Raw genomic sequence first — 22,864 nt, forward strand, 5'->3', positions numbered from 1 at the left:
TGATGTGTCTTGTATTTCCACAACGAGACTGTCGTGGGGGTTATCTGAGCCATGGTTGAGAAGGAATTGGGGGAAAGGAACTTTGGTTTGACTCGCTGAAGTAGCCTACATGAACTGCGACATGCCGCCGGTTGCCGCGAGGCACCATCGCCCGGCAGCGGGCAGCCAGCAGCAGGCAGCGCGCGGTTCAGTCGACTTCAGGTTGATGTGAAAGTGGAAGAACCAGAGACGTCGCAGAACCCGACAAAGTCGTTTGTGCAGGGCCGTAGCACCAAATCCTGGGCCCCTATACTATAGGTACTACGTTGACGGGGGCATGGAGCGATTGTTGATGGGGGGGGGGGGGGGGTATGGAGCGATTGTTGACGGGGGGGGGAGACATGACCGATAAGTATTTTTTTTTTTTTCATGGGCTCCCCCCTCTGCCGTGGGCCCCCCCACAACTGTCCCCTTTGTCCCCGCAGTCCGTCGGCCCTGCGTTTGTGATTCATAATATCGTCTGGACTGGCGCACACAATCTGTTATATGATATAGATATCTATGTATTATATGATATTATTTAGATATAGAGCTCCAGGACTGTAACGCAAGTGGTGTACACTTCCTTGTTATTTGGATAACCGTTCTGCTCTTGGTGTGATGGCGCATAACACGTCGGACTCTCGTCTCTGGTATTTCTACAACGAGACTCGTATTGGGGGTTATCTCAGCCAAGATTGAGAATGAATTGGGGGGAAGGAACTTTGGCTTTGACGTGGTTCAAGAACATGAACCACGACAAGGAGGAGAAAGGGATCTTTGCCGGGCAGCGCTTATGCACCTCCGCCTCCGGCGGTGGTCCCTCAGCGGGGCTCAAGCGGGAGACATTCGCCGCCAACAATCCCTTTCTCCTCCATGCGCCATCACACCAACAGCAGAACGGTTATCCAAATAACAAGGAAGTGTACAACACTTGCGTTACAGTCCTGGAGCTCTATATCTAAATAATATCATATAATACATAGATATCTATATCATATAACATATTGTGTGCGCCTCCAGACGATATTATGAATCACAAACGACTTTGTCGGTTTCTGCGACGTCTCTGGTTCTTCCACTTTCACATCAACCTGAAGTCGACTGAACCGCGCGCTGCCTGCTGCCGGCTGCCCGCTGCCGGGCGATGGTGCCTCGCGGCAACCGGCGGCATGTCGCAGTTCATGTACTTCAGCGAGTCAAACCTAAGTTCCTTTCCCCCAATTCCTTCTCAACCATGGCTCAGATAACCCCCACGACAGTCTCGTTGTGGAAATACAAGACACGTCAAAGAACCGACAAGAAACACTTGCGTTACAGTGTGTGTATTCACATTGATGTGGACGTTGAAGAACCAGGAACGTCGGAGAATCCAACGCGGTCGTTTGAGATTCATAATATCGGCTCACACAGCTTTTGGCCGTGATAATATATATTATATGATATAGATATCTGTGTAGGCTAGATGATAATATTTAGATATAGAGCTCCAGGACTCCCGTGTGTTCTAGAATATTTACAGAACACGGCTAAAGGCTGAGTGCGCCTCGCCATTGCGATACATCCACTGTAAACAGAGCGCACGGTACCGTGGCTGCAAGCTGCTCAGGGCCACACCCCCACCCTCCTCCTTGACACGCCCACCGAAACAGCGCATTTGGGGGAAGCTCAATGTGCGACTGGCTCGGAGTGGCTGTAACTCTGCACCGCGGCTGAATTTCGGGAACGTCTTTGAATACTGTGTTAGTTGCCCACTAATACCTATATTAAAGAATACATAAAATAGCATGTCATGGGACCTTTAAGATCTGACAAGACATAATAAACCAACAAACAAACAAGTGAAACATTGATAATTGTAACATGTATAATTACAATATCTCCCAAAAGTGAATAGGCCTACACCCCTCCCATTTTTGCAAATATTTTATTGTATCTTTTCATAGGATAACCCTTGGCATGAAACTTTATTATAACTTAAACTAGTCATTATACGTATTGTAGAGAACTATAGATTTATTGTCCTCAGAATATGACTAAAAACACATCCATTAACAACTAAACAGCTGGCCACATAACTGAGTACACTTAATTATGAACATGACCATTGCGCCCATAGTGACAATAAATCTATCGTAATCTACAAACTCTACACTGAGTTCTTTAAGTTACATCAAAGTTTCATGTCTATGGAGTTATCCCATGAGAAGATACAATAAAACATTTGAAAAAATGGCATAGGGTTTTGTGAGATACTGTATGTACCAATTTAGGTTAGGTGAACTCCTCACTGTTTCACATAATGAGTAATGTGTTAATTTTGTTTTGAAAGATAATTCCTACAAATACTGGGTGATGTAGTGGATGGCTGGAAAAAAGAGGTATGGTTTTATTCATTTACACATATACTTTGACTAGCTTTTGGGTAGTGCAGATTTGTACCTACCATCTTTGGTTTTTCGCAGGGGGTTTCTCTCATAACAGCCTCTGCTAATTGAAAAGCGTCCTAAGCGCCCTCACTTCACTCCCCAGGTTGGTAATTTCCGCTTTCATCAATGTATTTTCTTCCAGTACTTTGGAAAGCAGCTCCACGACTTTAGATATTCCCATATCTGTTCATGTAAGTTACTTATTAGAAATGTTTTCTGGGGTTTGGTGTACTTTGGTGTACTTTCCCATTTCATCTTAATTATAATGTGTATGATAATGATGAAAAAATGGTTAGAATGTTTGTCTCCTCGACTTAACATGCAATAGCTGGTGGCTTGGTTGGACTGTATCTATATTTAAAAGTCATTGATTAGTGTCAAGTGTCAAGTATTTTTTTCAAAGTAGTGTATTTAAGGAAGAGTTTGTAAGATTTACCTTGTAAGAAATTAATATAAATACATTTTCAATAAATACATGTTGAAATTAGGTGTTCTACTGACGCTTACCTAGATGTAGTAGCTCAAGTCTCTGGCTGCCATTTGATTGAGCTGGAATACAAAAATAATAATTTCATGTAATTGTGTGTAAGTTACAATATTTTAAGTTTTACTTGTTCAACCATCAGTTAGCCTCATATCGAGGAAGTTCGGCTTGGTCCTGGGATGCCAACAACAGAGGTGTGTGTGTGTGTGTGTGTGTGTGTGTGTGTGTGTGTGTGTGTGTGTGTGTGTGTGTGTGTGTGTGTGTGGTGTATTCTTTACTGCACAAGAGGAATGGCTTTGTATGCAGTTGGGTAGTCCTTCAACCATTCAGACCAACAATGAAATGTGTCAAAAAACGTGTTGGTGAAGCAATGATCAACGGGGCAGATGGGGAAAACTATGTATGAGGAACAATTATTGATAAGTAAAATTACCTCTTTGGGTGGTCGATGGCCCAAATAGCCACTCACTATTGATGTCTGAAAAAAATTAAACACTTCAAAACTGAATAAGAGAGCCAAATGGTATTTCTAACATTTGTGTTAAACATGCTGTTGTTTCAAATGGTGCTTCAAAGTACCATTTGTACTGGCATTAACCAGTAAACACATACAACATATTTTTTAGCCCCTCCTACCTGGCCCTACATCTACAGATTGTCGGGCTGTTTTCCTTAGGGGGGGTGGTGCCTCGTCATCAGTGTCCACACCTTGAAGCATAGTAAGCGCCAGTTTAATTTCAGACTAAATGGGCAGTCAAACAGCCGTTTCTGAAATATTTATATTTTAATTTCTAAAATGTTTCATTGCTGTTCAGTTTAACTCTAAAGGTCTGCACCTTCAAAAAAGTGTTGCGGCGGGCCCCTAGTGGTCTGGACTCTTCCAGCTGGCTCCTGCAGGTAGCGTGAGTTTGGCCTTTGGAACAAAGCAAGGACAGTCATGGCAGTCAGTGGGTAACACCAGAAATATTAAAGGTTGGGTAGGTGATTTGCGAAACGCCAGCAGATTTTGAAAATACACAACTCAAATGGTCCTACCCCCTCTCCTTCAACGCTGACTCTGACTCCACCCATTCCAAGTACCTGGACGCGCAATCATGCACGAGCGCGAACAGAGATGCGCGAGAGCGAGCCAGGCTAGCGTAGGTTTTCGTTTAACAACATGGCACTACATTCAGCTGTAAGTTGCACCCAGTACCGCGGGAAGTAGGAGTGCTGGGGGTGCTGCAACACCCCCTGTCCGAGGCCCTGTCTTATCACAGAAAACGATCATTTCTAAAAACTCCGGCCAAAGTGGAGATTTCTGAAAACGCCGGTTATGTGTTGTCGTGTCAACGGGGAGATACGGGATTTTAGGTTCTGAAGCGTCACATTATGCACCAGGAAATGCTTAACGTCATGTGAGCGCCCGCTGTACCGTATTGGTCCGAATATAAACACAAACCCCATTGTAAGACGACCTATATTTGGAAAAAAGATTTGAAGACCAGATCCGTTTTTTATGAATAAATAAATTGTATTCATTGAAATAATATACGAAAATAAAAAGGCATCGAATAAAACACTGCATTGCCACTAAACAGTAGTGCAAATAGGCCGTACTGATGTGTACACCAAAGACTATTCCTGACACTCCTCTGCCCCGCTGTGTTCGCTCTGGCTGTGGTCGCTCCGAACTGTTTCGGCCCGTGGCAAAGCGAGTCATCCTCGCTGCTGTCCAAGGCATTTTGAGACGCAGCATTTATTTAATGCTCATATGACCTAGTGCTGAAAAAAGGTTATATGAAAAAGTGTGAGGGTAGCGGTGGTGCGCTAAACTTGTTCTGTGAGCAGCTGGATGTGAACGATCGATTTTCAACTGTCCGCGCATGCACTGGTGTAATTGAGCTGCGCTGCTATACATCTTTTTTTATCAATGTAACGAGTTGCGAGTCTAGTGCAGGCTGAGTTTTTTTTTTCCCAGCACCCCCTGCTGAGAATACGTTCTCGCTGCAATGGTTGGACCAGATGTTATAAACATTAAACGGTCACATAAATCATTACTATTTTTAGAAAAATTATGTTTGTTTCATATAATTGTATTGGAAGTCCTGGTTTTCACTAGGGTTGCCGCGGTGTGGACATTTTCACACCGAGTAATACACTCGTCTCCACACCGGTATTACCGAGTATAAACGGTATAAACTTTGAAACTAGGTCAACCGCCACACAAGCATCGGTTTTTAGACCCTTCTCGTCCTTCAGTTGCCGCCAACGTTCGAAAGCAGCGCCTAGGATTATTCTTGATTTCAGTTTTTCTCTTTCAGCGTTTTTATTATCAATTACTCTCTGAAAAAGAGTTTTCCTTCTCTTTGCTGGTGGTGGTGGTGGTGGGGGATGGTGGCGTCTTGTCTGCCATGGAAATTGTCTTCTACTGCTAGGTCCAAATGTGGATTAACTAGTTCCAGTAGCTACCGCAGGATAACAACAAACAGGAGCTTGCTCTGGGTCACGAGCTCTGGGTCACGAGTACTGCACGAAGGGGTCGCGCGCGGGGCGCGGGGGAGGGGGAGTGCAGTACGACCGTTTGATTGACGTACTTACTGTCCAATGCAACTCGGTGGCAATGGAAATGATTGGCTGGAGTTTTTCGAGCCCTGCCCGTTCCACAGATGATTGACTTGTTTAATTTTCATGCCAGTACTTCTAACTCAGTGGCTGTAAGCGGGTTATGATAAGGATTTCAAGTAATTTTGCAAAAATGGCCAAAAAAGCAAATCACCTATACAACCTTTAACAGAGAACATATACATTTATGCATTTAGCAGATGCTTTGAGCTGAAGCGATTTACAAGAGGACTAACATTTAAGCTACAACACTATTTAAAACCTTGCTAAGAGTGCCAAAAAGTGTCACTAGTCACCCGAACACTGTCTGAAGTTTAAGTGCAATAGAAAGATGGAAGAGAGTGCATTGAAAGTTAAAAAGTGTTAGGACAAGAGTCATTCTAGGAAGAGCTGAGTTTTCAGGAGCTTTTCGAAGGTAGTGAGGGATGATAAGTTGCCTGTGGATGGTTCAGAGAACTGCCTGCTATTAGCAGCCACTTTGTCAGTAAAGAATGAAGCATAAGGGTCTGCTGTGAGGTTTGTAGCAAGAGGGGAAAGGTTTAGTAGATATTTGAAAGTAGAGAACAGTTTCCGGGTGTCAGTTGTATTGTGAATCTTGTCATTGTAACAAGACCTTTTCGCTGCTGTGACATTGTAAGCAAAAGATGATAATAGTTACTGGTATTCCGTTAAATCTGATAGGTTGTTAGTTTTATGCCATTCTCTCTCAGCAGCCCATGAGGTTAGAGCGCATCGATTGAAGGGAGCAGTGGCGATTTTAGCCTGAAATTTCTGATGGGGCAAATTGATATGACGTCATATTACGTCAGAAAAATAGAGGTAGCTGATTATTATAACAGTAGGCCTACGTATATAGACCAGTCAGGTATACTATGGGCTGCATTTTGAGTGCCAGCAGGGGGCAGACATCCTATATAAATACATTTCACATGCTTTAGCGCTCAGTACGACACAAAGATGTTGCCTATAATAATAATAATAAAAATTATAATAATAATATTGCATTATATTTTAAACGCAAACGTTCCAAAGAATCTCAGAGCGCCAACATGGTACGCACTATAATATAGTGTAACGACCTCGCCGGTGACATAATCATGTCGAGTCATTAGTAGTTGAAGGTAGTTTTAATGAACCAAAAACCAGGTCACTGAAACCCGTAACGTTGTAACAACATTGTCAACATTGTCACCAACAGCTGAAAACCGGACCAAAACAAACCCCGGTTACCCCGGCAACCCCCAACACGGTCTCACTCGCGTGCAGGCCCCCACCCTCAGGTTCTTCCAAGGCCCTCCCCCAGCTGACCTAATGATTCGCCCCCACGCTGAATGACAAGAAGAACATTACAATACATGCACATAGAACAACTGGCATAACGGACAACGAAATATAATGTAACACATAACACACAAACTATGTAACTGTCCCATGGTCGCTACAATAGCATTGATTAAAGTAAAACAATTAGACAGACACATAGATTCAATAACTTCAATAATTTATTAAACAAAAAAGACGATCTCCTTCAGCTCCAAAAAAAAAAAAAGGTTTTGACTCACCAATGCCGATCACTTAAAAAGGAAGTTGGCTCGACGGTTCTTTGCTTGAGCAAACCTCTCGATTACTTTGTCGTTAAAATCCATCAGTCCATTAATGAAGGTTTTTTCAATAGAAAGCATGGAGAGGGCGTTCAGTCTCTTCTGTCCCATCGTGTTCCTAGTGAAAGTCTTTATCCTTTTCAGCGTTGAAAAGTTCCTCTCAGACTCCGCAGACGTCATGGGGGTTGTGATGATGATGCTGAGTAGAGTGCAGGTTTCAGACAAGGCCTCTTGCAGGTTGTTGTCGTGAATGGCTTTGAACAGCCACAGTGCAGATTTCCCAGTCCACCAGTTGTGCGGCAATAAGATGGTCACTCTGTGAGAACCGGTCTTCCACTTGCGCAATCATCGTATCACAGGCCTCCTTCATCACGGCAGGCGTATTTGTTTTCCTGCGCTTTGATGTGCCCGGCTCCTCACTGGCTTGGTTACCAATCTCATCTGCTTTCTCTCTGATTTCTTTCACGTGCACTTTGAAATTCTCCACTGCACGATTCACCCCAGATGCGTCAATCTCTCTTTTCTGTAGTATGCCATACAAAACAACCACTTCTGGCATAACTCTGGCAAAGAACTCCAGCAGCTGGAGAAACGTACGATCCCGCAGGTGAATGGAGAGGCCGAATGCCTCGCTGATGGACACCTTGTCCCATCCTGGTTTAGTGCGAATGTTATCCAGACACTCCAGTATATCTTCGCGAGTTTCCCATACCACATTCACGGTCCTGCTTTTAAAATTCCATCGGGTGCCGGGTGGCAGCGGGATCCGCCTGTCCGATGTCTCTGCCAGAGCCGCCGTTCGTTTCGGTGAGGTGGAGAAGAACGTGGCAAATCCAGACAGATCAGCAAAGAACACCTTCAGCTCACTGATCCTGGATGCACATACTTGCTGCAGAGTTAGGTTCAGCTGGTGTGCGTAGCAATGTACAAATATTGCGTTTTTGTAGCTTTCCTTAATAAGTACTTGCACGCCGCCTACACTGCCACGCATAACCGCTGCCCCGTCATAGGTTTGGGCTATGAGCTTGTCATTCAGTCCCAGTGGGTCGAGGACATGTTTCATAGCAGTAGAAAGGCCAATGGCAGTTTTGTCCTTCACTTCAATGAACTCAAGAAACCGCTCTGTGACGCTGCTGTCCACCATGTATCTCAGGACTATGACCATTTGCGATTTGCATGAGGCATCAGTGGTCTCATCCGCCTGGACAGCTACAAACTGGGTGTCCCGCAAATGCTTGGCCACCTCACACCTGTAGACCTCAAACATGCAATCCAGGAGTTCGTTCTGAATGGTGCTTGATGTCCCCTTGAACGTAGGCTCCGAATCGTAGTGACGTCTCAGCCTGGTGTCGCCCTCGCACATCGTTTAAAAAATGTACCTAAAAATGCCTGGGTTTACAGAGTCGGCCGACTCATCGTGACCACGCAGACCCAGTTCACACTTCCCACACAGCTTTAGGCACGATATCAGTCTCCCCAGTACATATCGGTTTTCCTCCGCCTGCTTGTTGTGCTCTAAAATGCTCCGCTGATAAGCACTGTCCAGCTGTGCCATGATGTTGACCCGTCCCAATAGTCCCAATTTCATGGCGCAATTGATATGAGCTTTGCTACTTTCATGCTTTACCGTTCTTGTGGTATTTCCAAAAAGAAGGCATGGAAAGCAAAACAGTGCTCTTTTTGTTGTGCTCGCAGTTAGCCATGTCTTTCTTTCAAACCACTCCATCTTGAGATTTCGGTTGGTTTTCTCACCAGGCTGGTTCAGAATGAAGTCGTCTGGTCTGTGTGGTCCCAAACGTTTTATTTCTAATTTTTCTTCCGGCGGCAATGTGCTGAATTGCACCCTCAGCAAATAATCTACGTTATTCATTGTTATTCATTCATTAAAAAACTACCGATAGCGAACTCTTCTGTAAATCTCCTGTAACTCCTGATCTCACTCTCACTGTATTTCTTTTTTGCTTAGTCTCAGGGTAGAGTTTTCGCGGGTTTCGCATTATCCAAGTCTACATTACGTAGAATACGTAGATTACGCAGTTAACGTCTAGGGGCAAATTTGAAATTGCCCCTAGCCTCAATGTTAACTTTGGCCGGTGTGGTTCGCGCTCATTGCTGTTTCTATGGTAACGGTGGGGCAGCGTGGGTCTTTGCCCCTCCGGAAACAGGAAACGTAAATATAGACAACGTTCATTCAAGCAAGCACACAGGCAGTAGAACACACGAATCAAATTACTCCAAAACAAGGCTATAATGCTTGTGAGTCAAGTTTATTCACACAAATATGTACGCTACTTTGCATATAAAAATATATATATAGTTTGCCACGAAGTAGGAATGGATTGCGCCTTCTGCTCAACAGCGCCATCTCGTGGGTCTGGTGGGGCACTGCCCCACCTGCCCCTAATGTAGAAACGCCACTGGAAGGGAGTCGTTTATCCAAGGAAGGGGCTTAGAGGGTTGGGAGGGTCTGATGGATAGCGGGAATGTGTGGCCCCATTCACCTCTGGAGAGGAGAACATTTTTTGTTTTTTACCTTCTTTTCCTTCTGATAGGGTCTTGTCTGATGTTAAGCACTGTAAGGACTTTTTCAGGTAGTCCTTTGCCTTAACATATGTTGCTGAAAGGGAATGGCATGCATTAGTGAAATTGAGCAAGTTGAATCTTATAGAAACGTTTTCATATGCAGCATTTTTCCTTACCACAGCTAACCAAGACCCTCACGTCACCGTGCACGTCCCACGCTGCACCTGGAGGAAGGTGGTGCGCGACTGCCTTCTGGAGGCGGATATGATCATAAGAACTAGGAGGCCAGAAACAATTCCATGACTCCCCTGCCTCCTCCAACCAGCTGCTTGGCACTATGGTAGTGCTCCTATCTTTGAATTCGACGACCTTCCACACCTGTGCCATCTGTCAATGAGGTGAATGAAAGAAAATAAAAAATCGCTGTGTTTTGAGTGTGAAAAATAAGCTGTAGAAATATATTTGGCCTATATATCAGTCGTTGTTGTTATATATAACATAGTGTGTATGTTGCAAGATCAACAGTGATCACAGTTGATCAGTCTCAGAAATATTTGGCCTGTTAAGCCCTTTGAGACTGTAATGGTGATTAAGGGCTATACAAATACAATTTAATTGAAAATTGAATCACTATCATAAGTGGTGAGAGAACTGCATACACCAGCTTAACTTGTGTGAAGACGTACTCTGAAACCTGTCGTCTCTAACTACTATCTAAGCCTAACTATCTACAACCTAACTATCTTCAAAGGCTTGCCGGGCTCGAGGCAAATGCCCCCTCCCCAGAATTAGCTTCACAAAGACAAAAAAATAGAAAGAAAAAAAAAAGCAGAGTATACAATGCTACTCAGCTGAAGCACTCTAACTACTCAGATCATTCACAGCTGATTTACAGCAGTTTGTCACCACTCAGATATATATTTTTTTGGCTATTCGTTCATCAATTCGATTTTAGGACTGGTGTATTTTATATAAAGAAAAAGTTCAATAACAAAAAATCTTTTTTTTCTTTCTTTTTTGGATTGCAGAAGACAAGGAATTAGGATTGGTGAAGAAGAGGGATGGCAACATAATGGTCTTGGTCTGGAAAAAGCACACATTTTCCTGCTGACATCCCCAAGGAGCTCAACCTCAAGATCATCTACCAACGTATGGACCTGAAAACAGCCTATTCGAGGAGGGGCAGGGATATGTGAAATGGGATTCCTTGTACCCAAATCGTCTGTAGATGATGAAGACTGACCAGAGGATAGCACAATGTTTTGGACCAGTCCAATATCCTGTCCTACTGCTATGGCAGTTGTTCCCAGTCTTTGTTGAAATCTGTTGTTGCTAACCTTTCTGTACTGTTTGGCAGTACTGAATTGCAGAGGCAAAGGACCATCCTGGTGTATGTCGTACAAAAGGGGTTGCTTACTTGGAGGTGGAGTAACAGTTTGATGCACCTCTTGACAGTCTCTAGACTACATGTTGTAATGGTAGTTGAGGCTTTCGCAACATTTCAGATGGAAACTGGGTTACCATCTGAACAATGCCAGTAAGGGGACTAGGTCGCAGGTGGTGATCTGTGTCTGACATTAAAGCAAAGTCTTCGTCTGATCTAAGCCTGGCATTTATTTCAGGATATGTCATTTTATTTTGCCACACGCCAACTTGATTGCACTTGTCACACCCAGAGTAGCCATTGTGGGACCTTCATCTGTTTGACAAAAGCACGTGCTGGAGCATCACAAATGAAGGAGCACACCATCACCTTTAGAGGTTTACCTCTGAAGGTCACTCCATTCCTCAGTAGCTGGGTAAGGTCATTGACAATTCTTTGAGGTAGTCATACACACTAGATGGTTTTCCAGTTCCACAAACAAACCAATAATAAAAGCGTTTTTTGTGTAATCACATCAAGCATCGCCAGAATTGGCCAAAACTGAACTTTTGACTCTAGAAATGGGTAAACCGTCGATTGTTGAATTGTAACCGAATTGTCTGAAGGCAGCTATAGGCAAATGGATTGAAATTCAATTTTGATAAAATTCCCTAGCCAATCCCAAAATGGTGATATTCACACCACTAATGCATGCACAGCTATTTTCTTTTGAGTGCCAAGAAGTGTCCTGGCATCTTTAGGCAGCTCAGAGTGGTGTACTCTCAATATTGACAGAAGAGCGGTAACTGCAACAAGAGTAATGCCAAAAGTTGGATGCCCATTGCATTAGTTTAGCTTGTAAAACTCATTTCCTCAGGCTTCACTTTCATCAGAGCTGGATAACCCACTAAAATCCTCTCTTTCACTTGGCATCACTGTCTGTAGTGTTTTGGCAAGACTGTTCTCGAATTCTGAAGTTGTCCCACACAGTGCTAGATCTGGTAAGCTAGGGGGGCATTTTCAGCCTGATTAAATGTAATTGCTGCAAAAATCTCGTTCTCTGTCTCCCTTGCTTTGGACACGACTCGCCTCCTTTACTCCAATAAGAGGCCATCTCTGTGTGTATCGGATACAATTATGAAATGCAAGTTTGATACCTTTTTCTGCCGTGAGCTTTGAATGGTCTTCAGTGTCCCATAAATATGCAAATGAGAAGAAAAAAAAACACAAAGTTAGTTTTGATGGCAATAGTGTGACAACAATGAATAGTTGCATTTAACCCTTTCACATGCAAGTGAAGAATCCCCCTTCTAATAATGTATAGCCTATTAAGGACCTATTTCAGGATAAATATACAAATACATTCACTTTGAAGTGTAGAAGGTCCTACAGCAGCTGTAAAAAAACTAAGATATACTATTTATGAGATGGCTTGCAGTGTGCTTATCTGACAGGATTAAAACGTGCATTCTGTGTGAATGTGTATTTGAATGTTAACATTTAATAACATTTCGTTTTTAGTTATGTATATAATTTGAAATGTATTGCCCAAGTCCCTTCAAGTTGAAAAAGCACATGCATTCTTATTATGGCACACCTGACGTACTAAATCAACTGCGATCAGATTGGTTAAAAAAATAGAGGCTGCGTGTGATTTCAGTTCCGGTTCAATGCATTTGTAATGAGGGGGCACACTTCTGTGCTGTGTGCACATTAGTCGTCGTTGCCAGCAGGCTGCACCACGACAGCCAAGGAATTACATGTGGCATAGCAAAGGTAAGCAGCAGAATTGTTTCCAATTAAGCGTAATTAGAAATGGAGTTGTAGTATTATGGTTTCATGAAAGCAAGGACAGCACTCAGTGCTTTCGAAACTTTGAATCGCCAACAACGGACGTTTCGGGCCGCGCGCCCCTTCAGCGGTGTAATGCTTCTTCACCGGCCATTACACGCTGAAAAGGGAAACGTCCGTTGTTGGCGATTAAAAGTTTTGATGCCAACAGTGCTGTCCTTTCTTTCAGGAAATAATATTACGATACGTTGGATTCAGCACGCAGTAAGTTATATAAAGAAGTCTAGTTAGTGTGAGCGCGGTACTTCATATATTAGATTTTTTTTCTTGCCCTTGTGGAGGCTTGGTGAAGGGGGTCATTAATATTTGGTTTTATTTAGTATTATGTACAATATGTAGATGGGCCGACGTGTCCACGGGTCGATTTCCCGTAGTAAATTTATCATTTTAATGATTTGGATTTCCCCGCGACGGTTTCGCGGGATTTAGCTGCTAGAGGTGGAAAGTAACGAATTACATTACTCACGTTACTGTAATTGAGTAGCTTTTTTGTGTACTTGTACTTTTTTAACTACTTTTAAAATGTGTAATTTTACTTTTACTTAAGTACATTTTCTTTGGAGTAATGTACTTCGGTACATTTTACAGCACAAGCGTTACTGAGTAAAAAAAAAATCTCACTGAAACTGTAATGAATTATGGGATGTAATAAACTGAACGTTGAGCCCCCTGCGCGCCGGCAGCTCTAGAATTCTAGCCTAGAACCTAGTTCTTTTATAAAGAGTGTTGGCGCGTACGACCTGTCTCTCACTCAAACGATGATGGCTGACATGGAGGCAGACGATGGAGATTCACCTGCTACTTTCAGAGGAGACCAACACGAGCCGTTCATCCCTCTAACCTAGTGCACCCCTGGCCCTATCTTGAAAACATGTTCAGCTTCGTGGAGAAACGTGGAGAAAGCTATATCATGCATGTAAAACTATGTGTGCCGAAGAAGTCCAAACATATCAGCTTACAAGAATTCGGACATCGAATCTCCGAAAGCACGTTGAGGTAAGTCATGTTTCTCGTGCCTTTCCAGGTTTAACTGACAACAAGCTATCCATATCCCGAAAACTGTGTATGGTACTGCTAATACTGTAATACAATATTGAAGTGGCAACCTGTTGGCACTGTGACGGCAGTTAGCTAGAACTATGCCCACTAATGTGCTTATTCAGTTGGCTAATAATAGTATAATGCACGTTAGCTTGCTAACCTGCCGTTATCCGTCCTACCAAATGCATCCATCAGGCCAGAAAGCATATTAACAAAACAAATAAGCCCAATGTTTCAATTGACAGCCGCAGATATGTAAACGGTCAACTGTCAACTGCCATTGCCAATGCCAACTACGATTTCGGTGGTGAAACCAAACCGTCTTTCTCGCAGTGACAGTTGGGCTTAGCATTTTCATGTGTTCATGAACTGTTGGGGCAATCAGCAAGCTACGAGATTTCGGCGCTACATTTGACTTTCATATTTCTTGTATAAGCTTTGTAAAGTCAGGGGCCTGTAGAAAGCATGGTAATCTGTGTATTGGGTCATATTTCAAGGCTGTATTGGAGGAGGGGGACATTCCCTATTACATTCGGCAACAGATTTGAGCTGAAGCATACTATGACAGAGGTGATCCCGCGCTAGTTTGCTACTCCACTCTGCCATTTTGACATCCGTTAAACACAGCACACTGATGATTAGCGAGTGCGAGACATGTTGCAGGTTTTGTGACCAAAATGTTCATTCAGATGCACAAAATAGATAGTGTGTACAGATTCAGAAAACATGTCTGCATATAATAAATAGTTAAAATGCTAAATGTTAATGAAGGTGGGAGGAATGAAGGAATTTGCCAGGTGGGCTTTCGATTTCCCAGGTGTGGCTTTTGCACATCACAGTAGAGGCAGAAAAACACTGATTGTAAAAAAGTAACTTTACTTTACTTTTACATTTTAAATTATTTACTTTTTACTTTTACTTGAGTAGATTTTTTGACCGGTAAATTTTACTCGTACTTGAGTACAATTTCAACAGAAGTAACAGTACTTGTACTTGAGTAAAATATTTTAGTACTCTTTCCACCTCTGTCAGGGACCCAGCGCCGTGACCGTGACAACGTTATTTCTTGGGAAATGGGGGACTTAAACGAATATAATGTATTCATAGTATTATTGGTATAAAATTCCCATTACTTGTAGTACAGCAAACGAACATTTTGTAAACAAGAAATCGTTAATATTTTATCAATGTCCTTCTAGAACCTGTCATGAACTTTGATAATCAATCAAACGATGTCGCGAGCGCAATAGATGTCTCTGATATAACGGACATTTAGCTGCTATTCTTGGCAATTTGACATTTTAAGTTGGCCATATGAGCAATGTTTCTTAATGTTACTCATATATGAACGTAGCCTCATATAACACATAGACTACATTAATGTGAAGTAAATATACACAGCTGTGATAACCGCAATAACTTATCCTGGCATAGCAGTAGCCATTAGCAATTTGGCACAGACTTTAGCTGAATGTCATTGATGATAAAGCTAACGTTAGTTAGTATATCTAGTTAGTCATCTATGAACGAATATGGTCTAACTAAAGTTGCTAACAGACCGACAGTCAAACATGATCGCTATTCGTGTTAGTCTACTTACCAAGAGTTGTATATAATATGAAATAATTATTAGCTTATTGCTGTAAATGTCAGTATGGACCGTAGTTGCCAACTACATCAACGGAAGATGAGCATCTTCCCTGGGGAGGCTCGTGCGCCTGGTTCAGGAGCAGTGTATTGCTCGAGCAGTCAACTGCTCTTGAACCTGGCGCTCGAGGCTCCCCAGAAACTGAAACGTCAAGGTTCATGTTTGTTTTACCTTATTTGTGTATTTTGCTTGGGTGCATTTTGATGTTTTTGCCAGGATCAATTCATGTACCCGTCATTTCAAAGGTTATTTTCCCTCACAAAAGCTAGACACTTGTTTTGGGCAATTTAGTTGTGAGGTACATTATACATTGTAAAAAAGCCTGTTGTAAGAGATAAAGGAAAGACATGATTATGTGTACTGTTATCAAGCAACCCAGTCGCCAAGAAAAAAACGTATACGGGTGTACGTTTCCATGAACACTGGATACGTAGCATTTCAACGTAAAAATAGCGTGTTATACCTACAGTATCCACGTGTGCCGCTGTGGAGGCGGGTTTCGGGGTTTGGGTTTCACGGCTTTTCGCGGCAAATTGTGGACACGATTGTTTAGGGGGGGGGGGGGGGGGGGGGGGGGGGGGGGGGGGACTGTTGTGACGGGGGGGGGGGGGGGGGGGGGGGACTGTTGTTGACCGGGGAGGGGGGGGGGGGAGACACGTTGTTGAGGGGGGGGGGGGGGACACATGATTGTAGGGGGGGGGGGGGGGGGAGACTGTGTTTGAACCGGGGAGGGGGGGGGGGGGGGTGGGGGGGAGACACGTTTGTTGAGGGGGGGGGGGGACACACGATTGTAGGGGGGGGGAGACACGTTTGTTGAGGGGGGGGGGAGACACGTTTGTAGGGGGGGGGCCACTCGACAACGAGAGTTGGTTTTTTATTGAACGCTCGACAACGAGAGTTGGTTTTATGAAACGAGACTTCAAACACGGAACAGCTGCAAGAAACGATGGTCGACAATAATGAACACACGAACAATGTTAATAGAACAACACACAACCACATAACATCCCGAACCCATTAACCCCACTTAATTCCTAACAACAAAACAAGTTAACAAAAGCCCCATTTGTCAACTGAGAACCCCAATCCCAGAATCCCCCGCGGCTCCGGACACGGCGTAGCTTATATTAATCTTTATTATCTGAATGGGAAATGCAATATTTTAGGACAGATTACACCATTAACGCGTTTCTAATGACATTTCTAGCGAGAAATGTACATTTTCCTTACATAATCTTCAGTCAGTTGAATGTGTATGATCTTTATTAATCTTTATTATCTGAAGGGAATTGCAATATTTTAGAACCGATTCACCGTTAACGTGTTTCTAATAACATTTCTAGCAAGAAATATACTTTTTACTTGCATAATCTTCAGTCAGTGATTGTGTCTGATCTTTGTTTTATAGTTATTAGGAATTGATCGGCTCGCTCGCCATGTTTCAAACGACGTCAGGTTGCTTTCGCTAAACTAGCAGCTCACGTTCGCTTCCTGCGTTTGTGTTATTAAACTGTTACTTCATGTAAACTTTTAATGATATCATCTTGTTAGAAACACGTATATCTGAGAGCCCCCACCCAGGCGCCCAAAAGCATACCTACGTTGACAGTGTACCGTTTCGTGAACACTGGATTACGTCGCATTTCAACATAAAATAGCGTGTTATACACACCAACACACGCACAGACACCACACACACAAGCACACACAAGCACACACACATGCACGCACAGACACACACACACACACACACCACACACACACATATACACGGTGCATTTCGCTGCTAAAACAACAACAAAAAATATTCCCTCAAATATTATTACTTTCAAAACGTTGGCCAAAATGGCCAATAATATCATTTTTTATTTGGGATGCTTCTAGGACATTTTGGGTGGATTTTGAACGGTATGTGGGGGCACGTTTTTTGCAGGACCTGGCAACCCTGCGCTGTTGCCCGAGATCTGGATCGGCGTGGTGCCGTCTCCTTTTGACCTTTTGACCCCAGACTTCTGGGGAATAGCTGAATCAATTCATTAGTCAATCAGAAGCATGTAAATATCTCCCCGTGGCGTAAGAGGACGAACAAGGTGTCCTTCAACATCTACGCTTCCAGGCGATTGCAACGGTGCCACACATGAGCATATTCGAACATGTTTAATGGTAGTAATTAGCTGTCGAATTTTGGAGGCCTTAATCAATACTGAGCAGCTATTGATTTGCTTCCCGATAAAGATTTGTCACAAATGACATGTTATTTAGCATCTACACGTTGAGCTGAGTCCAATGACACCAAGAACGACACTCTAGCTTATGGTAACATGTATTTTACATGGTACACCTAGGTCTAGGACATGATCTCGGTGTAGCAAGAGGCCGAGCTTGATCTCATTGGACTCAGCTTAACGTGTAGACGCTAATTAACATGTATTTGTCAAAAATCTCCATCGGGAAGCAAAACTATAGCTGGTCATTATTGATAAAGGCCTCCAAATCGACAGCTAATTACTACCCCGAAACATATTCAATACGATCATGTGTGGCACTGTTGCAATCGTCTCGAACGTAGATGTCAAAGGACACCTTGTTTGCTCTGTTGCACACCGGGAAGATATTTTCATACTTCTAATGGATTGATTCATATTTTATTAAGGTTCTCGGAGTGAGACTTTAAGTGGCTGCAGCAGAAGTGTTGAGACGAAAGATGATATCAAGAGATTTATAGAATATTCCCATTCACATTATGATTCTTCGTCGTAACATCCGACCAAACATCCTTTACATTCACAGAGCGAAGATTATGAAAGTCCAGGCCCCCCCTTCCTGCACTCGGGTCCGACCGGGCCAAGTTTCGTGCGGGGGTCCCAGTTAGGCCCTAGAATATGGTATTCAAATTTCAGGGCGGTAGGACCTTCCTATCTCAAAATCTTTTTTTCCACCACATTCTGAACATTAGGTCTCGCAGGCAACACTTCTGAAGGGGCTTTGTCCAAATGACAGTCCATTTGGGAAACTTTTTTTCTCTATGGGCTAGAACTACAAATCTTGCATATGTCGTTCTCGGGGCCCCGGGAAATGTGTGTCAACATTTTAGCTATCTCGAAAAGGCTGGAAAAGGGGCGTGACCTCCAACAGTACAGTCAATGTACATAAGACAGAGGTTAGTTTCTAGGCCCCATTTTTTGCGGGATGGAGGTGTACATTTGTGGCTTAATGTGTGTAGACACCGCTGGCCTGTGGCCACGTCTTTGAAGTCTGGGGTCAAAAGGTCAAAAGGAGCCGGCACCACGCCGCTTATGAGATAACAAAAAGTGAATCTGTATTTCTCTCATTACATTTTGTCATTATTGAAGAGAGGCCTGATTCTCAGATATGCATATTGGACTGTTAGGGTATAGGTCTGGGAAGAACTTTAGGCCAAAATCTTGCAAGCGAGCCGCTGGGTGCAGGTGCAACGAGATGGAGCACTTGCTGAGCCTGGACTTTCATAATCTTCGCTCTGTGAATGTAAAGGATGTTTGGTCGGATGTTACGACGAAGAATCATATTGTGAATGGGAATATTCTATAAATCTCTTGATATCATCTTTCGTCCTCAAACACTCTGCTGCAGCCACTTAAAGTCTCACTCCGAGGACCTTAAAATATGAATCAATCCATTAGAAGTATGAAAATATCTTCCCTGGTGGTGCAACAGAGCAAACAAGGTGTCCTTTTGACATCTACGTTTCGAGACGATTGCAACAGTGCCACACATGATCGTATTTGAATATGTTTCGGGGTAGTAATTAGCTGTCGATTTTGGAGGCCTTTATCAATAATGACCAGCTATAGATTTGCTTCCCGATGGAGATTTTTGACAAATTACATGTTAATTAGCGTCTACACGTTAAGCTGGAGTCCAATGAGATCAAGCTCGGCCTCTTGCTACACCGAGATCATGTCCTAGACCTAGGTGTACCATGTAAAATACATGTTACCATAAGCTAGAGTGTCGTTCTTGGTGTCATTGGACTCAGCTCAACGTGTAGATGCTAAATAACATGTCATTTTGTGACAAATCTTTATCGGGAAGCAAATCAATAGCTGCTCAGTATTGATTAAGGTCTCCAATTTCGGACAGCTAATTACTACCATTAAACATGTTCGAATATGCTCATGTGTGGCACCGTTGCAAATCGCCTGGAAGCGTAGATGTTGAAAGACACCTTATTCGTCCTCTTACGCCACCGGGAAGATATTTACATGCTTCTGATTGACTAATGAATTGATTCAGCTATTCCCCCAGAAGTCTGGGGTCAAAAGGTCAAAAGGAGACGGCACCACGCCGATCCAGATTCTCGGGCAACAGCGCAGGGTTGCCAGGTCTGCAAAAAACGTGCCCCCCACATACCGTTCAAAATCCACCCAAAATGTCCTAGAAGCATCCCAAATAAAAAATGATATTATTGGCCATTTTGGCCAACGTTTTGAAAGTAATAATATTTGAGGGAATATTTTTTTTGTTGTTGTTTTAGCAGCGAAATGCACCGTGTATGTGTGTGTGTGTGTGTGTGTGTTGTGTGTGTGTTGATGTGTGTCTGTGCGTGCATTGTGTGTGCTTGTGTGTGCTTGTGTTGTGTGTGTCTGTGCGTGTGTGTGTGTGTATAATAGGGATGTTAAACGACTCGTTTTCTGTGAGTCGACGTGTAGGAGGCATAAATCGAAAAATCGATCGATTTATTCTCTTTTTTTTTCGGCCCGCCGGCTGCAGCAGTTGCAGAGCTCAAAGGATCTGCGCATTCCTTTAAGACAGCGGCCAGTTGGCCCCACCCGTCCCTATTTCAAAGGTTGCTATCAGGAGCACACCCAATAAGCATTTTTTTTATGAAGTAAGTTGATATAAAAATGATGATAAACAAAATATCAAAGAGCAGGATGTAACCTTGTAAATACCCAATAGGCAAAATGTGTCGGCGTTGTTTTTAATTAGGAACGGCAGTGTGATGATGCGCGCCTCCTCTTTGCAACGAAATTGTTTAAGTCGGACATAAAACCATTTAATTTAACAGAGGCTACACCCACTAAAACAGATATTTTCGTTTTTAAATAAATATTTGTAAACGAAAATTCACGTACGACTCAGTCGTCAAAGCTGTCCAGTGGTAATAGCAACTTTGGCAGCTGAGGACAGGATCTCGCGGAGGGAGGCTGCTTCGCGGTACATTTTCTCCAGCCTCACAGTCATCGTTTGGCGACATGGCACTGTGTAGGTTGGCTCGAGAAATGAAATCAGATTGCGTAACCCAGTCCCCTCTACTACGCTCATGGGCAGCATATCTCCGGCTATCATCTTAGCTAGCAACCCGCTGATTCTTTCAGCCCGGCGGCTATCACAGGATCTCACCGTAAAGTTTGCGATGCTGCCTTGCTGGCTGGAAGGCTTGGGATGCCTCCTTGCCAGGTGATTCAACATCACGGTTGTGGACGAATGGTACGCAAAATGAGGCATAATTTACACTGAACTGTTCTGTCATCAATCTTCATGAAACTATCCCACACCGGACTTTTAAAGGTCCCATGACATGCTATTTTATGTATTCTTTAATATAGGTATTAGTGGGCAACTAACACAGTATTCAAAGACGTTCCTCAAATTCAGCCGTGGTGCAGAGTTACAGCCACTCCGAGCCAGTCGCACATTGAGCTTCCCCCAAATGCGCTGTTTCGGTGGGCGTGTCAAGGAGGAGGGTGGGGTGGGCCCTGAGCAGCTTGCAGCCAGGGACGGTACCATGCGCTCTGTTTACAGTGGATGTATCGCAATGGCGAGGCGCACACAGCCTTTAGCCGTGTTCTGTAAATATTCTAGAACACACGGGAGTCCTGGAGCTCTATATCTAAATATTATCATATAGCCTACACAGATATCTATATCATATAATACATATTATCACGGCCAAAAGCTGTGTGAGCCGATATTCCGACGTTCCTGGTTCTTCAACGTCCACATCAATGTGAATACACACACTGTAACGCAAGTGTTTCTTGTCGGTTCTTTGACGTGTCTTGTATTTCCACAACGAGACTGTCGTGGGGGTTATCTGAGCCATGGTTGAGAAGGAATTGGGGGAAAGGAACTTTGGTTTGACTCGCTGAAGTAGGCTACATGAACTGCGACATGCCGCGAGGGCACCATCGCCCGGCAGCGGGCAGCCGGCAGCAGGCAGCGCGCAGTTCAGTCGACTTCAGGTTGATGTGAAAGTGGAAGAACCAGAGACGTCGCAGAACCCGTCAAAGTCGTTTGTGATTCATAATATCGTCTGGAGGCGCACACAATATGTTATATGATATAGATATCTATGTATTATATGATATTATTTAGATATAGAGCTCCAGGACTGTAACGCAAGTGTTGTACACTTCCTTGTTATTTGGATAACCGTTCTGCTGTTGGTGTGATGGCGCATAACGCGTCGGACTCTCGTCTCTGGTATTTCTACAACGAGACTCGTATTGGGGGTTATCTCAGCCTAAGTTGAGAATGAATTGGGGGGAAGGAACTTTGACTCCCTCAAGAACATGAACCACGACATGGGGGAGAAAGGGATTGTTGGCGGCGAATGTCTCCCGCTTGAGCCCCGCTGAGGGACCACCGCCGGAGGCGGAGGTGCCTAAGCGCTGCCCGGCAAAGATCCCTTTCTCCTCCTTGTCGTGGTTCATGTTCTTGACTTGAGGGAGTCGAAGCCAAAGTTCTTTCCCCCCAATTCATTCTCAACCTTGGCTGAGATAACCCCCAATACGAGTCTCGTTGTAGAAATACCAGAGACGAGAGTCCGACGCGTTAAGCGCCAAATAACAAGGAAGTGTACAACACTTGCGTTACAGTCCTGGAGCTCTATATCTAAATAATATCATATAATACATAGATATCTATATCATATAATATATTGTGTGCGCCTCCAGACGATATGAATCACAAACGACTTTGTCGGGTTCTGCGACGTCTCTGGTTCTTCCACTTTCACATCAACCTGAAGTCGACTGAACCGCACGCTGCCTGCTGCCAGCTGCCCGCTGCCGGGCGATGGTGCCTCGCGGCAACCGGCGGCATGTCGCAGTTCATGTACTTCAGCGAGTCAAACCAAAGTTCCTTTCCCCAATTCCTTCTCAAACATGGCTCAGATAACCCCCACGACAGTCTCGTTGTGGAAATACAAGACACGTCAAAGAACCGACAAGAAACACTTGCGTTACAGTGTGTGTATTCACACACACACATGTGGCGCTCGCACGGTCGAGTCTCATTGGCGGGCCAACGTCTCTG

General features: G+C 43.7%; 2 long non-coding RNA genes across 2 annotated transcripts; one reads left to right on the plus strand and one right to left on the minus strand.

The window, feature by feature from the left end:
- Positions 1 to 2,762: 2,762 nt before the first annotated feature.
- Positions 2,763 to 9,967, minus strand: LOC115559524 (uncharacterized). The gene is made up of 6 exons (XR_003979599.1): positions 9,836 to 9,967; positions 3,768 to 3,844; positions 3,568 to 3,639; positions 3,365 to 3,409; positions 2,955 to 2,996; positions 2,763 to 2,798 (listed from the first exon to the last, which is right to left on the minus strand). It is a non-coding gene; the product is annotated as an uncharacterized LOC115559524 (long non-coding RNA).
- LOC115559525 (uncharacterized) lies at positions 3,564 to 10,763 on the plus strand. Its single transcript, XR_003979600.1, has 3 exons — positions 3,564 to 3,650; positions 9,841 to 10,057; positions 10,688 to 10,763. It is a non-coding gene; the product is annotated as an uncharacterized LOC115559525 (long non-coding RNA).
- Positions 10,764 to 22,864: the final 12,101 nt, after the last annotated feature.

Source organism: Gadus morhua, chromosome 15 (assembly GCF_902167405.1).
Source record: "Gadus morhua chromosome 15, gadMor3.0, whole genome shotgun sequence".
Taxonomy (NCBI): Eukaryota; Metazoa; Chordata; class Actinopteri; order Gadiformes; family Gadidae; genus Gadus; species Gadus morhua.